Source organism: Electrophorus electricus, chromosome 24 (genome assembly GCF_041902795.1).
Source record: "Electrophorus electricus isolate QZ-2024a chromosome 24, ASM4190279v1, whole genome shotgun sequence".
Taxonomy (NCBI): domain Eukaryota; kingdom Metazoa; phylum Chordata; class Actinopteri; order Gymnotiformes; family Gymnotidae; genus Electrophorus; species Electrophorus electricus.
Window position 1 is genome coordinate 11190832 of NC_137520.1, and position 11626 is coordinate 11202457.

Genomic DNA, 11626 nt, shown 5'->3' on the forward strand with positions numbered 1-11626 from the left:
TTGCCTCATCGCTGTAACATGACCCCCCCACCCCCCACCCCCACCCCTGGAGCAGCGCAGGCAGGTGTCTGGAGCCTGAAGACAAGAGTAACAGTATACAAGCATGAGGTGTGTGTGTGTGTGTGTGTGTGTGTGTAAGAGTTTCGTATCAGATTTATTTATTTATTTTTTTATAAACACACTCCCTATATACCTCTGACCATAAAAGTGAGTACCTTGTACATAAGTGTGGCTCAGTAATTTCACCTGGTGTGATGACACATATTCCAGAACGTTAACCTCACCTGCCCTCCGGAAGGCTTTCTGACCCGTGAAACTCTTTTCTTTATGAACTTTGAAAATAAACGCAGAAAGCCTGGAGCTCCCACTGTCGCATTTTTATTATTAGCTTACCAGAGGCGCTAGCCTGCTCCACTGGGTGGCTCAGTGTGACGGCAGAGAGAGCGACCTTCGTGAGCTCTCCTCCAATCACTGACGTTGCCGTCAACCTGCCCGGGGCTGCCAGATACCACACAACTGGCTTCCTGCTTTGGGTTTCGACTAGACATGATTCTCATGCTTGCACACTCACAGAGCTGCACCTGGGGATTGCATCCACTCTTCTTGCTCAATTATATGAAGCACTAAACAAATATTTAACTGTTTGTGGGTTCATTTTAAACGCCGCTTATTGACTTTACTGGGTACTTCTCCATGTCTTTGAGACGAGCACTCATCTTTTCTTAGATGAATCTGCAGCTTTATCTGTATCTGTAGTTTTACATACAGATATTCAGAAGTAAAAAAAGTTGCAATCTGTGAGAATCTGGAACCTAAAGTCCATTCTGCACTCAAACTGATAATCAGTTGTAAATTCTACTGCCAGCATCACGGTGCCCTGACTTCTAAAGTCTTCTAATCTCTCCGTCTCTTCCATAGAACACACACACACACGTGCATTCATAAAAAGGGGAGACATTGTGGGCACTCGGCGCTGTGGAGTGTTTGTAGGGGTCTGAAGTGCACTCTCACCATTCTCCCTCACCCACAGTGTTCCCACCACACCCACAGTGCGTCTGCTTGCCCCGCACACAGCACAATGCACAGGGCCATTAACGTAATGACAAGGGGCAGACGCCGACTGCATTCAGCCCCGGGGATAATAACTAATCCTCAGCATGAGCTCAGATGGGACCCCGTGATTGCCGTCGGATTGGATTAAAAATGGTCGGATACATCCCTGAACAGTAAGCACTCGAGTGTGTCCTCAATCACAGAGCGGGCGATGGGTATAGCTCCAGCTGAATAGCTATGTTTTTGTTCTCTTTAAAGGCTAGCTGTGCATGAGACCTGTGGTACTTTTTGCATGCACTCGTAGTGCCCGGCAGACGTTTTTACCTTTGGTGATGTCTATCTAGCTGTCGAGGCTTGTTAAAAAAACCTCTGTCCTCCCAGAAACACAGGGTGTGAACGTGTACTGCGCCGAATGCTGTGCGCATGTATGCGGGTGTGTGTGTGTGTGTGTGTGTGTGTGTGTGCGGGCGGGTGGGGCTGTATGTTCGAGTGAGTGTGTGTGTGTGTGCCTCAGGCTTCCTCATCAGATTGTTAAAGCGTGTCAGTGTGGGAGGGTGGCGGCAAGCCTGTATGCTCCTGGGAGCAAGTGTGCATGTGCGCACGAGTATTTCTGCATGGGGCGTGTGCGTGTGTCTGTGCACGTGTGCGTGTGCGTGTGTGCATGTGTGTGTGTGCGTGTGGGCATGTGTGTGTGAGCAGCCAGGCTGCTGACGGGACCTGTCACTATCAGCCCCACACATCTCTGGCACTGGCTGTGTTGACACTCTGCCTGAGGGGGGAAGGATCCAACAGAGGTTGAGGAGAGCAGTGGTTTCCCACGCCTGCCCCTGGCCAGCCTCAGCCCTGCCTCTGCATTCCTGAGCTGCCAGCACTCTGTAAATGTTTGGACAGCCTTGGACAAATAACACACCTTGAAAGGCACAAGTACAGGCGCTCTTTGCTTCTCTCTCTCTCTCTCTCTCTCTCTCTCTCTCTCTTTCACACATACACAAACCCACACACACACACACTGCTTTGCTCATATGCTTTCCCTCCCCACGTGCACCCTCTGCTTGGCCCACCTCCTGACCACAAGCGCAGCCTCCTGCCTCTCTTAAAACTTGTCTGTCAAAGATACGACGTGCAAGCACGAGACTGACGCATGGGCAGACGCACCCATGGCCACACACGCTCTCAAGTACAAACACACACTCTCAACTTACACACAGACACACACACACACATAAATACACACAGAGGAACTCTCATACTCTCTCACACGCACAAACACGTTCTCAAGTACACACAGAGAAACACATATGCACACACACATACACATAGGCTCTCACATGCATACAAAGGTACACTGTCATGCACACACACACACACACTCACGTACACACACACATGCCCTCACATACACACACTCAGGCTCTTCAGTACATGCAGAAAGACAATCTTACAAACACACACACACTCTCTCTCTCTCTCTCTCTCTCTCTTATAGAAAGAGGAACATTCTTTTGCTATATATCTGGTTAGGAATAGAACCGTATGCGCCTAAATGTCTTGTGAATAAAAGAAATCGTGTATCGTGATTATCGTGAAGTGAATTTTGTGGCGCTTATTTGTTGCGTTGGTTTCACGAAATGCAGCACACACACATGCACTCTACTTCTATGTTACACGTCTTGTCATAACCTACATTTTATGCGTTTTCAATTGATTTCCCAATTTAGCTTATCATTTCTGTTACACAAAAAGCAGCATTCACACACGGATACAACGACAACTGCAAACGTAATTAAGAAAGCTATTCAAAAAGTAAAAGGAAACGTTCAGAAAAGTAGATTCATTATTATTATTATTGTTGTTGTTGTTGTTGTTGTTGTTGTTGTTTGTTGTTTGTTGTCTGAAAATTCCCTGCTCCTGATGTCTAACAGCAGCTGTGCATTGCTGAAGTTCCTTACTCGTATTAAATCCTGCGTAACACAGAGCAGGACCGGCTACAGTGCGGGCGGCAGCGGCTAGTGAAATGCAGCTATGTTTTCATTGCAGGTCTCGGGCTGCATATTTCTCTAATTAGGCTTTTATGCTCAGCAGTTCTGCAGCTGTGCTGACATTTGGGTGTCGCCCCCCTGTTTCTCACGGTCTCGTTGCCAGCGCTGCTCCGGCCACTGGTCTGCAGCCAAGACCGAGGTCCGTGTGCCGGCCACAGAAAAGAAGGCGCTTTTGAAAAACATGTCTGCCAAGTAGAAGCAGATCCAGCAAACCCTAGCTCGCGGTTTAAGTACGATAGTTGACACCAAACGAAACATACGCACAAGGATTTGGAAACATCAAGTCGTAACCACACATTTTAGATAATTCAAACCCCCCCCCTTCCTCTTTTGTATACCGCAACTATAACTATATACGTTTAGTCCCGACACAGCAAAAATGTTGCTTGTATGTTGTGCATTACTGCTACTTAAAGCCACGCTCAAGCATTCTTCCATCCCCTGCTTACGTAAAACTATTACATTTATACATTTACCACATACATCTGCTCTTATGCTTTGCCATTATACTCAAATAATGGGCAATAATGAAATGGTCTAACAATAATATAGCTCATTGAGTTGATTTGAATCATTTAAGTGCTCATTGAGTTGAGTCGAATCATTTGAGTGCTCCTTAAGTCGAGATGAATCATTTGAGTGCTCATTGAGTTGAGTTGAATCATTTGAGTGCTCATCGAGTTGAGCTGAATCATTTGAGTGCACCCCCTCTCCAGCCTTTAGTGTCTGCACTGTGGAGAGTGAACCCAGTGCGCTGTAATTTGCATTCAGTGATTTTTTAATGACTTGTCAAAGTAGCTGGTCAAAATGAGACGAAGTGCAGGGTGATTCATGGCCTAGACATGAGGCAGGGACAGGGCACGCAGGCTGTGCTGGGGAGAGGCCGTGGTGTACGGCCCCACGCCAGCCCAGCATCAGCTGTCCTCCTGGAAACCCCAATCCAGCTGTTGCCCATTACTGCAGGAATGCATCCTTGGGTCGGATGCCAAGAGTGTGCTAGCACATTAATAATGTGAGGGTGACCACCAGCCTGGGCCACTTGTGAGTTATTAACATTGCTTGTGCAGATCCTTCCCATGACACCCCCCCACCCCACACCACCACCACATACACACCCTTCACCACCACCACTACCACCATGCCTCTTGCTAGCAGCTGCTGGACCCACTGCTCCCCAGTCTTCACGCAGACACACACAGTAGGTGTCGGCAGTATGGATTCCCCATGGGTGGGGTAGATGGTCTGTCCTAACATTGTCTCTCTCCCTGTAGTATATTATAAACAAAATAAGCATCATTTCTTTTATATGTTTAAATGAACGCTGTATTGATCATGGCTATCAAGGATGCAAGTCATCAAATAACATCTTCCAAAGTCAAGGAAACGCAATCCAGGTTGCGTCCAGGAAAATACCTCACAGAAGTGCTTGAACTGTTGCCATTCTTACCGCAGTTTTGCTAAACAGAAGTCATAGGATTTGCTTTTGAGACACTGCTGCATGCACAATTCCATGCAAAACACAGAAACAAGAAATGCATACCATTAAGTGCCAACTGCGGGCAAGTCGTGTCTCACTGCTGCTGGTTACCAGGGCAAAAGAAAAGGACCCTGCTAATTCGATATATAGCAATCCAATAAGAATGTCAGACAAGTGCTGACCAATACACCATTCTGTTCTGCGCAATGTCCCTGAGCATTCTCCACCAAAGTGCACCTGGACAGGGCATGGCATTTAACCTAATGATACATTTAACAACAACAACAGTAAAAAAAATTAAAATCCAGTGGCTGCTTAAAGACATTTTAAATCTGCTGCCTAATTGCAGAGAATGAAGAATCAAAATGCTCAATGCGGTAATTGGATTCTTTTCTTTGATGGTTCTATAAAAGCCATTGAATGTAGCAATCGAGGCAAACAAAAGCCTGAGGTTTCCCTGACCTGAAACTCTCCCCTAATTACTGTGGCACGGTAAAGTACAACTGTGCCCCCCACCCTGGCCAGTGCATCTACACACTCTATATGCTCCCAAATGAGGTGCTTCTCAAAGCATTCCTCCCCAGGCACTGGGAACTGTTTTGCACTCAGTGGATTATCAAAGATAGTGGAATTAAATAGTGTTCTTTATCTGAACAAAACTGTTTTCCCCTCTACAGTGAATAGAGCAGCACAACTCTTGAAGAGGTTCAACCAGCCCTTCATTGTCCAACCCGCCCCCCCCCCAAATTAAATCATATCAAAAGTACAATATCAGTACAAACTAAACACTTTCACACTCCACGCTTTTATATTTAATTATAAAAATCCATTGTAAAGTTCATTTAAGAAGCACATGTCTAATGTAGATTGTTTTAAGGTGTTCAGTCCATGTTGCAAAATGGAATATAGAATGACAAGCTTTACACTTTTGGTCAAACCTCACTGTTGAAGTCTTCAATTTCCCTTCTAGAGAAGAGGAATTGGTATTTGGTTACAAAAGAAGACACTGACATTTTAGTGGTAGATTTTCTTAAGAGGTAAGTGAAAGCGAATAGAAAGCATACAAGATTTACAAACAAGTGAAGTCTGACTGTCTAGATTACATTAGCCATAAAGGGTGTGATATAGATTATCAGGAACACATGAAAAAGTAAATTACAGTGTATACCATGTGCATAGTAAAATGCGCAGTGTTGACCAGTATCCAGCAGATTGGAATTTCAATTAATAAAATTAATTTTTAAGTGGATTCAGATAAACATATTATTAATTAATGGTTCATTTACTATGTACAATATACATGTATATGTTTACAGTACTCAACTACTTAAAAAGGCATGTAGTTTGTGCACTCTTATATACTGTTATGTATATGCTGTTAGAGATTTCTGCAAGAAATTTGAATTAATTATTTAATAGATCTCATCAATCTTTTATTTACAAACTCACACAGAACTATGCATGCACACGTACACACACACACACACACACACACACACACACACGCACGTGCGTTCTTGCACTGGATGCACAGAGTAACCCCACGTGCACCAGTGGCGTGGCGTCACTGAATAGGGAAGCTCGGCTGAAAGGCATTTGTAGGCAGACAAGTGGAGCAAATGGGCTGGTGTGTGAAGGAGGCCGAGAGGCCTGGCTGAATGTGGCTCTGCCAAGCCTCTCTCGGAGGCCACACTCGGCCCTTTCAGAGCCGGCCCAATCGCCTCTAATCTCTGACCCCATCAATAAGATGCATTCAGACTCCATCAAACGGCCTAGCTGCTGCGCAGGCGGGCAGGAACCGCTGGGGGAGAACCATGGGAAACACTCCTTTAATTGTCCCCCGACCTTTTTAAAGAATATTAAGCTGCATTAGGTGTCTATGAGCCTTTCTTCCCCGGCCTTTCTTTTGGAGAGGGCTACAGCAGCCCACTCAGCCAACAGGCCATTAAACGTGACAGGTCTTTGTAGGGGGAGGGAGAAGCGCACGGCAGAGATGCGGCAGAGACGCGGCGGGCCTCTGGCGGACGAGGAGAGTGCCGGCGGGCCTCTGGTTTCCATCAGCTCGCCTGGCGTGCGACGGGGAGCGCGTTCCTGCAGGAGTCATGACCTCCCTCGGCGGCCGCTGCAGCCCTGGCCTCGGCCAGCCCTGCGCCATCCAGAACCCCAGAGCAAGACGCTGCCGCGCATAATTGCGACATAAACGCAAAGCTTTCCATGATATTTCTGTCATTATCAGGAGACCCTGCACCCTTCTTAAACTATTGCCTTAAGGGCGTATGGAACGGTATGTTTTATTGGGGGAATTGTGTGTGTGTGTGTGTGTGTGTGTGTGGGGGGGTGCTTGTGTGCTTTGTGGAATGCTGCCCTAAAGGGTATAGGTGAGCTCCATCAGCAGCAGAATATCTAGTAGAAAAGATTTTTCTTCATTGCACCTTTCATAGTAAAATGAGACAAAATTTAATCTCTTAAAAATGATTATTTTCAAAAAGTTAATCTAAGTGTGGTTTCTTTGGCAGATGAACAGTTGGTAATGTCATCAGAGAAGTGATTCATTTTTTTAAACTTCTGAATGCCCAAAGAATCATTTCCACTACAGTTCAACATGATATATGGCCTTAGATTTGGGAGATAAAAAACTGAGCGTGAGCTAAATGTCAGTTTATAACACACCATTTTTAAATGCAAGTGGATTTTATGTAAGGACCCCAGAAATCATACATTTAAGAGTTATACTTATAAATATTCAACCATAGTTCTGAAATATTAAAACTGTGCTCTGTTTAACAGAGAATAGTTTAGCACTTTGTACTGTTCGATAATGACGAAAATAAGGAAAACATTTTTAAAAATAAATATCCCAAAAAGGGTTAAACTCACAGGCTTGTGCCACTGACAAGCATTTAGCAGGATGACCTGAAGTGATACACATATGCTGGCTGCTTTCTCTACGAGAAGCTCTTCACTCTTAGCTTAACCCACGCCGTGAACTGTTGCATTCTTAGTAAATTATGCATCATCTCCTTTTCACAGATAATGTGTTAAAAAAGTCTGCACTGACCTTGTGACACTGGGCTTAGAAATTCAGCATAAAGCGCTTACATGGCCTAAAAATGGCATATGTTCTTTTGAATAGAGGGCCCATTAATCAACAGCCATTAGGCAGTAAATAGGCACATTCTGAAGGGCACATGGTAGAAGCTGCAGGCTCTGGTGCTTACCTCGGTGGTCACTGATGGAGAGAGAGAGAGAGGAGGAGAGGAGGAGAGGAGAGGAGAGGGATGCTCCAGATGGGCAGACGGGGGGAGGGGCCCGGCCGTGGGCCTTTGGCGGGACAGGGTGGGGTGCTTTTTTTAGAGGCGACACAAAGGCGTTGCTGTGCAATCAGCTCAGTGTAAAATCAGCGCTCTGTGCCGGCCACAATGGGCCACAAAGGCAAGGGGCTGGTGGCCCGGCCGAGAGAGCGCAGACACAGCTGTGAGCGGAACCTCTGCCGTGTGGCTCAATATGGGCCCTCCTCACATCTGTAGCAGCCTGGCCACAGCTTCCGCCAGCCCGCCGCACAATGAGGGTCTTCAGCAAATCCTTTGTTGTGACTTTCAAGGCCCCTTTTAGCCAAAATCTTAAATATTTCATTAGGCCCCCCCTTCCTCGGTGGGCATTCTTTGGTTCCATTATATAGAGTGGAGCTGAGCCCTGCTCCGAAACCCATCCCCCTGAGAGGCAACAAAAGAGCCCCCAAATCTGTTTGAGTTCTGATGCACTCCTGTTGCTCCCCAAACACTGAAATGTTTAAGTTTCAAACTGTGCTGAGAAAGAAAGGAGCAAAACTTACTCTGTCATTGTTAGCTATATTTACCTCTGCTCTTTGCATCTCAAACCCGTATCCCAATACAGTTTTAACAAAGGTTTCCTCTAGTTTAACGCACCACTTTTGTGAGCCACAAAATGAATGTGCTGTTAGATTATCTTATTTTGTTTTCATGATTATGGGATCATGGGTAATCTCTGAATGCTTCTTCAATCCTCCATCTGTATATGAAATGACTTCTAATGCAGATGCAGTATGTCCAAGTATGTCACTGAAATCCATTAACTGTTTTATTGAAATTAAACTATAAATTAGTTTTGTTTTATTGATATCAGGTGTCTAGTTGGAATTGTGCAACACCGTATTTCCCTGGCTATGGTGTGACAAACCTCATGCTCAAAGACAATAAAAACCACACGCATTCAAGAATAGTTTTGTGATACTTCAATACTATATATGCTTTACATATGCATGCCACATGGACATTCAGTTGTATTATGGAGAGTTATTATCTAAAGGACCACCTCTGCATTGTTGCATCACACTCATAGACCACTCCCATACAAATATTAAACACTTGTTAATAACTTTTGCCTCCTTGCGGTAAAGAGCTCTGTCATCCTCACTAAACAGGCCTGAAAAGGATTTGCCATTATGTGCACAGCCCTAAACTGCTTTGGACAGATTTGGCAGGATGACAATGAGAAGGCTTTTGTTGTAAAAAAACCCCCCAAAAACGAGTGGGGGTCTTGGTTTAGCCAGCACTTTAAGCAGGCCTAATGAATAATTCAATGTTATCTTTCAGCTTGCCGCTCGATTATTATGGTTTTATTCTTTTTCTTTCCACATGTGCAGGAGCTGTGCTGAAGTGTGTGTGTGTATGGGAGGGGGATCTTCCAGGGGCCTCTAGGGGGAAGTAATGCGCGCCAAGGGACAAAACAAGAAAGGGCCCAGCGCGGAACTTGGGCCTGTCAGCTTGATAAATATAATGTGTCACCAATTAAAAACTCATTGCCATTCTCTAATTCAGGCAGCGCCTTGTTAACCGCGGCCTGGCGGGGAGGCTACCGCGCTGCCCTGGCCCTGGCTACCAGCACCTTCCATAATAGAGGCCCTGCTTTCCCCATCCTCTTAAACAACGTCCCTTTCCTTTGGCATGTAAATAAGACATTCATTCAGCACAACTTTCTCCATCCCAGGAAAAAAAAAACAAAAAAAACATCAATGTCTTTGATTCAAATCTCCCCCCCCCCCCCCAGAAAACAAAGAATTCTGTAGTTTCAGATTTTTTTTTTTATTATTCAAAAAACCTTTTCTGGCCTTTCTTCTGGTGCATTCTCATGGTAATCGTGTTGACACAACTTTGGGCATCATGGGCACACAACGCATATGAACCCTTGTGGGAGTCCATTACAGGAGCACCATTTAGCAAGCTGTTTCTGTGAGAAAGTCAAACGTTTAAGAGGCTTTTTTTTTTGTGCCGCCTGGGAATCAGTGCGTCACACGAGTGGCGGAGGACTTGCACTGAGAGGTCAGCTAAGAGCTGTCCAGGCCTCTGATGCTTGCTAAGTAATGTCAAAAAAAAGTGTGCAAATGCAGAAGAATGCAGTATATTCTTAAGACTGCACTCCAAGAATAGATATGCTCTCCCACTCTCACATTCTTGCAGTTTACATCTATTCAGAGTGAGCCTCTGTGCTAGATGGGCATTAAAACTGTTCTTTTGTGCTCTGGTTGCGACTAGGTCAGATCACTTCAAGGACACAACCACAAGATCCCTGTGTGCACTCAGTAGAGTTTGGGTGAAAGAAGAATACATGAAGAATATGTTATTCCTCAAAAAGAAAGAATGTTACCCAAACACCAAAATAAAAGCATATAACAATATCAAAATAAAACACCAAAATAAAAGCATATAACAATGTCAAAATAAAAGCATATAACAATGTCAAAATAAAACACCAAAATAAAAGTGTAATGCTGTATCATCCCAGTCATGGACAGTTTTCCCTACTGCCCCAAACTGGTCAGAACAAATCACCATTACAAATTTCTATTCTTAGAAATAGTGTCAAATATTAGGCTAATAGATAAGACAATGGGGCGGGCGAAGTAAGATGGTTTTACATGTGAATTCAATATGTCAGTTAACCATCCAAGCTGATTACAAGGTAGGCCCCCTTACACTGTCATGGATACGAACATTTGCATTCAACATGATTGTCCATGCCAAATAAAGCTAAAGGAAGTACACACAGTATGCACTGTAACAATCTCTGTTCTCTATTCATGTTTAATCAAAGAGCCCTTCCATTATGATTATATGAAACTGTGTCTCACATCCGCTTGTAGGCAGTGTGGCCCCTGGCACAGAGCACACAGGGGCCAGCTGTGTTTGGGCCACTGGAGAGAGAAGGAAAGAGAATACAAAAAAAAAAAAGAGGGAGAAAGGGGGAGAAAGAAAGAAAATAGAGAAAGAGAGAGAGAGAGAGAGGGAGGAAAGAGAAAAAGAAAGAGAGCGAGAGCGAGAGGGAGAGACGGAAGATCATTGGAACACCCAGGACTCGGGCTGCATAATACACGTCTGTGTGTCTCCTCAAGACTCTTTGGTACAGTTGTGGAGGAATGTGAAATATTCCATTTTAAAAGGGCCTAAATGAGGGCTTCCTGGCCGTTTTCAGCATATCAAAGGCTGTCTGTGAGCACGGCTGGCGGTAAGGAGCTCTGAATTAAGGAGGGTAACCCCGCCACCACCCGGACCGCTCAAAGCCCGAGCTCATTACCACTGTCACACGGGGCCCGGCGAGACTTGGCACAACTTCGTGCACCTAATTGAATTAGACATACCCGCTTGTTTAGGCATTGTGCGGTGGCATGAGAATCCTGCAGGCTTTTTCCATGATAAAAACGAGAGGCCTCGGCAACACTCGTCGGGAGATCTGAGACCCGTCCTCCCTGGGGGTGGGGGGGAGTGTGAGGGAGAGAGGAAGGAGGTGGCATATATGGTGCCAAGTCACAGGAGCAGCTCCTGACAGCAGGCCTGGAGCGATGCCTGGCACACACACACACACACACACACACACACACACACTGCTGCGGGCAGCCTGTTAGTGTCCCATGGTGCTGCTACATGATCACACACGAATTGATGCGGAGATAAGGTCTGACCCACAGATTAGGCCCCCCATGCTGCAATTCCACCACACTTCTGCTGGTTAAGTTACATGTATAGGACTCCACAGTTTAGTC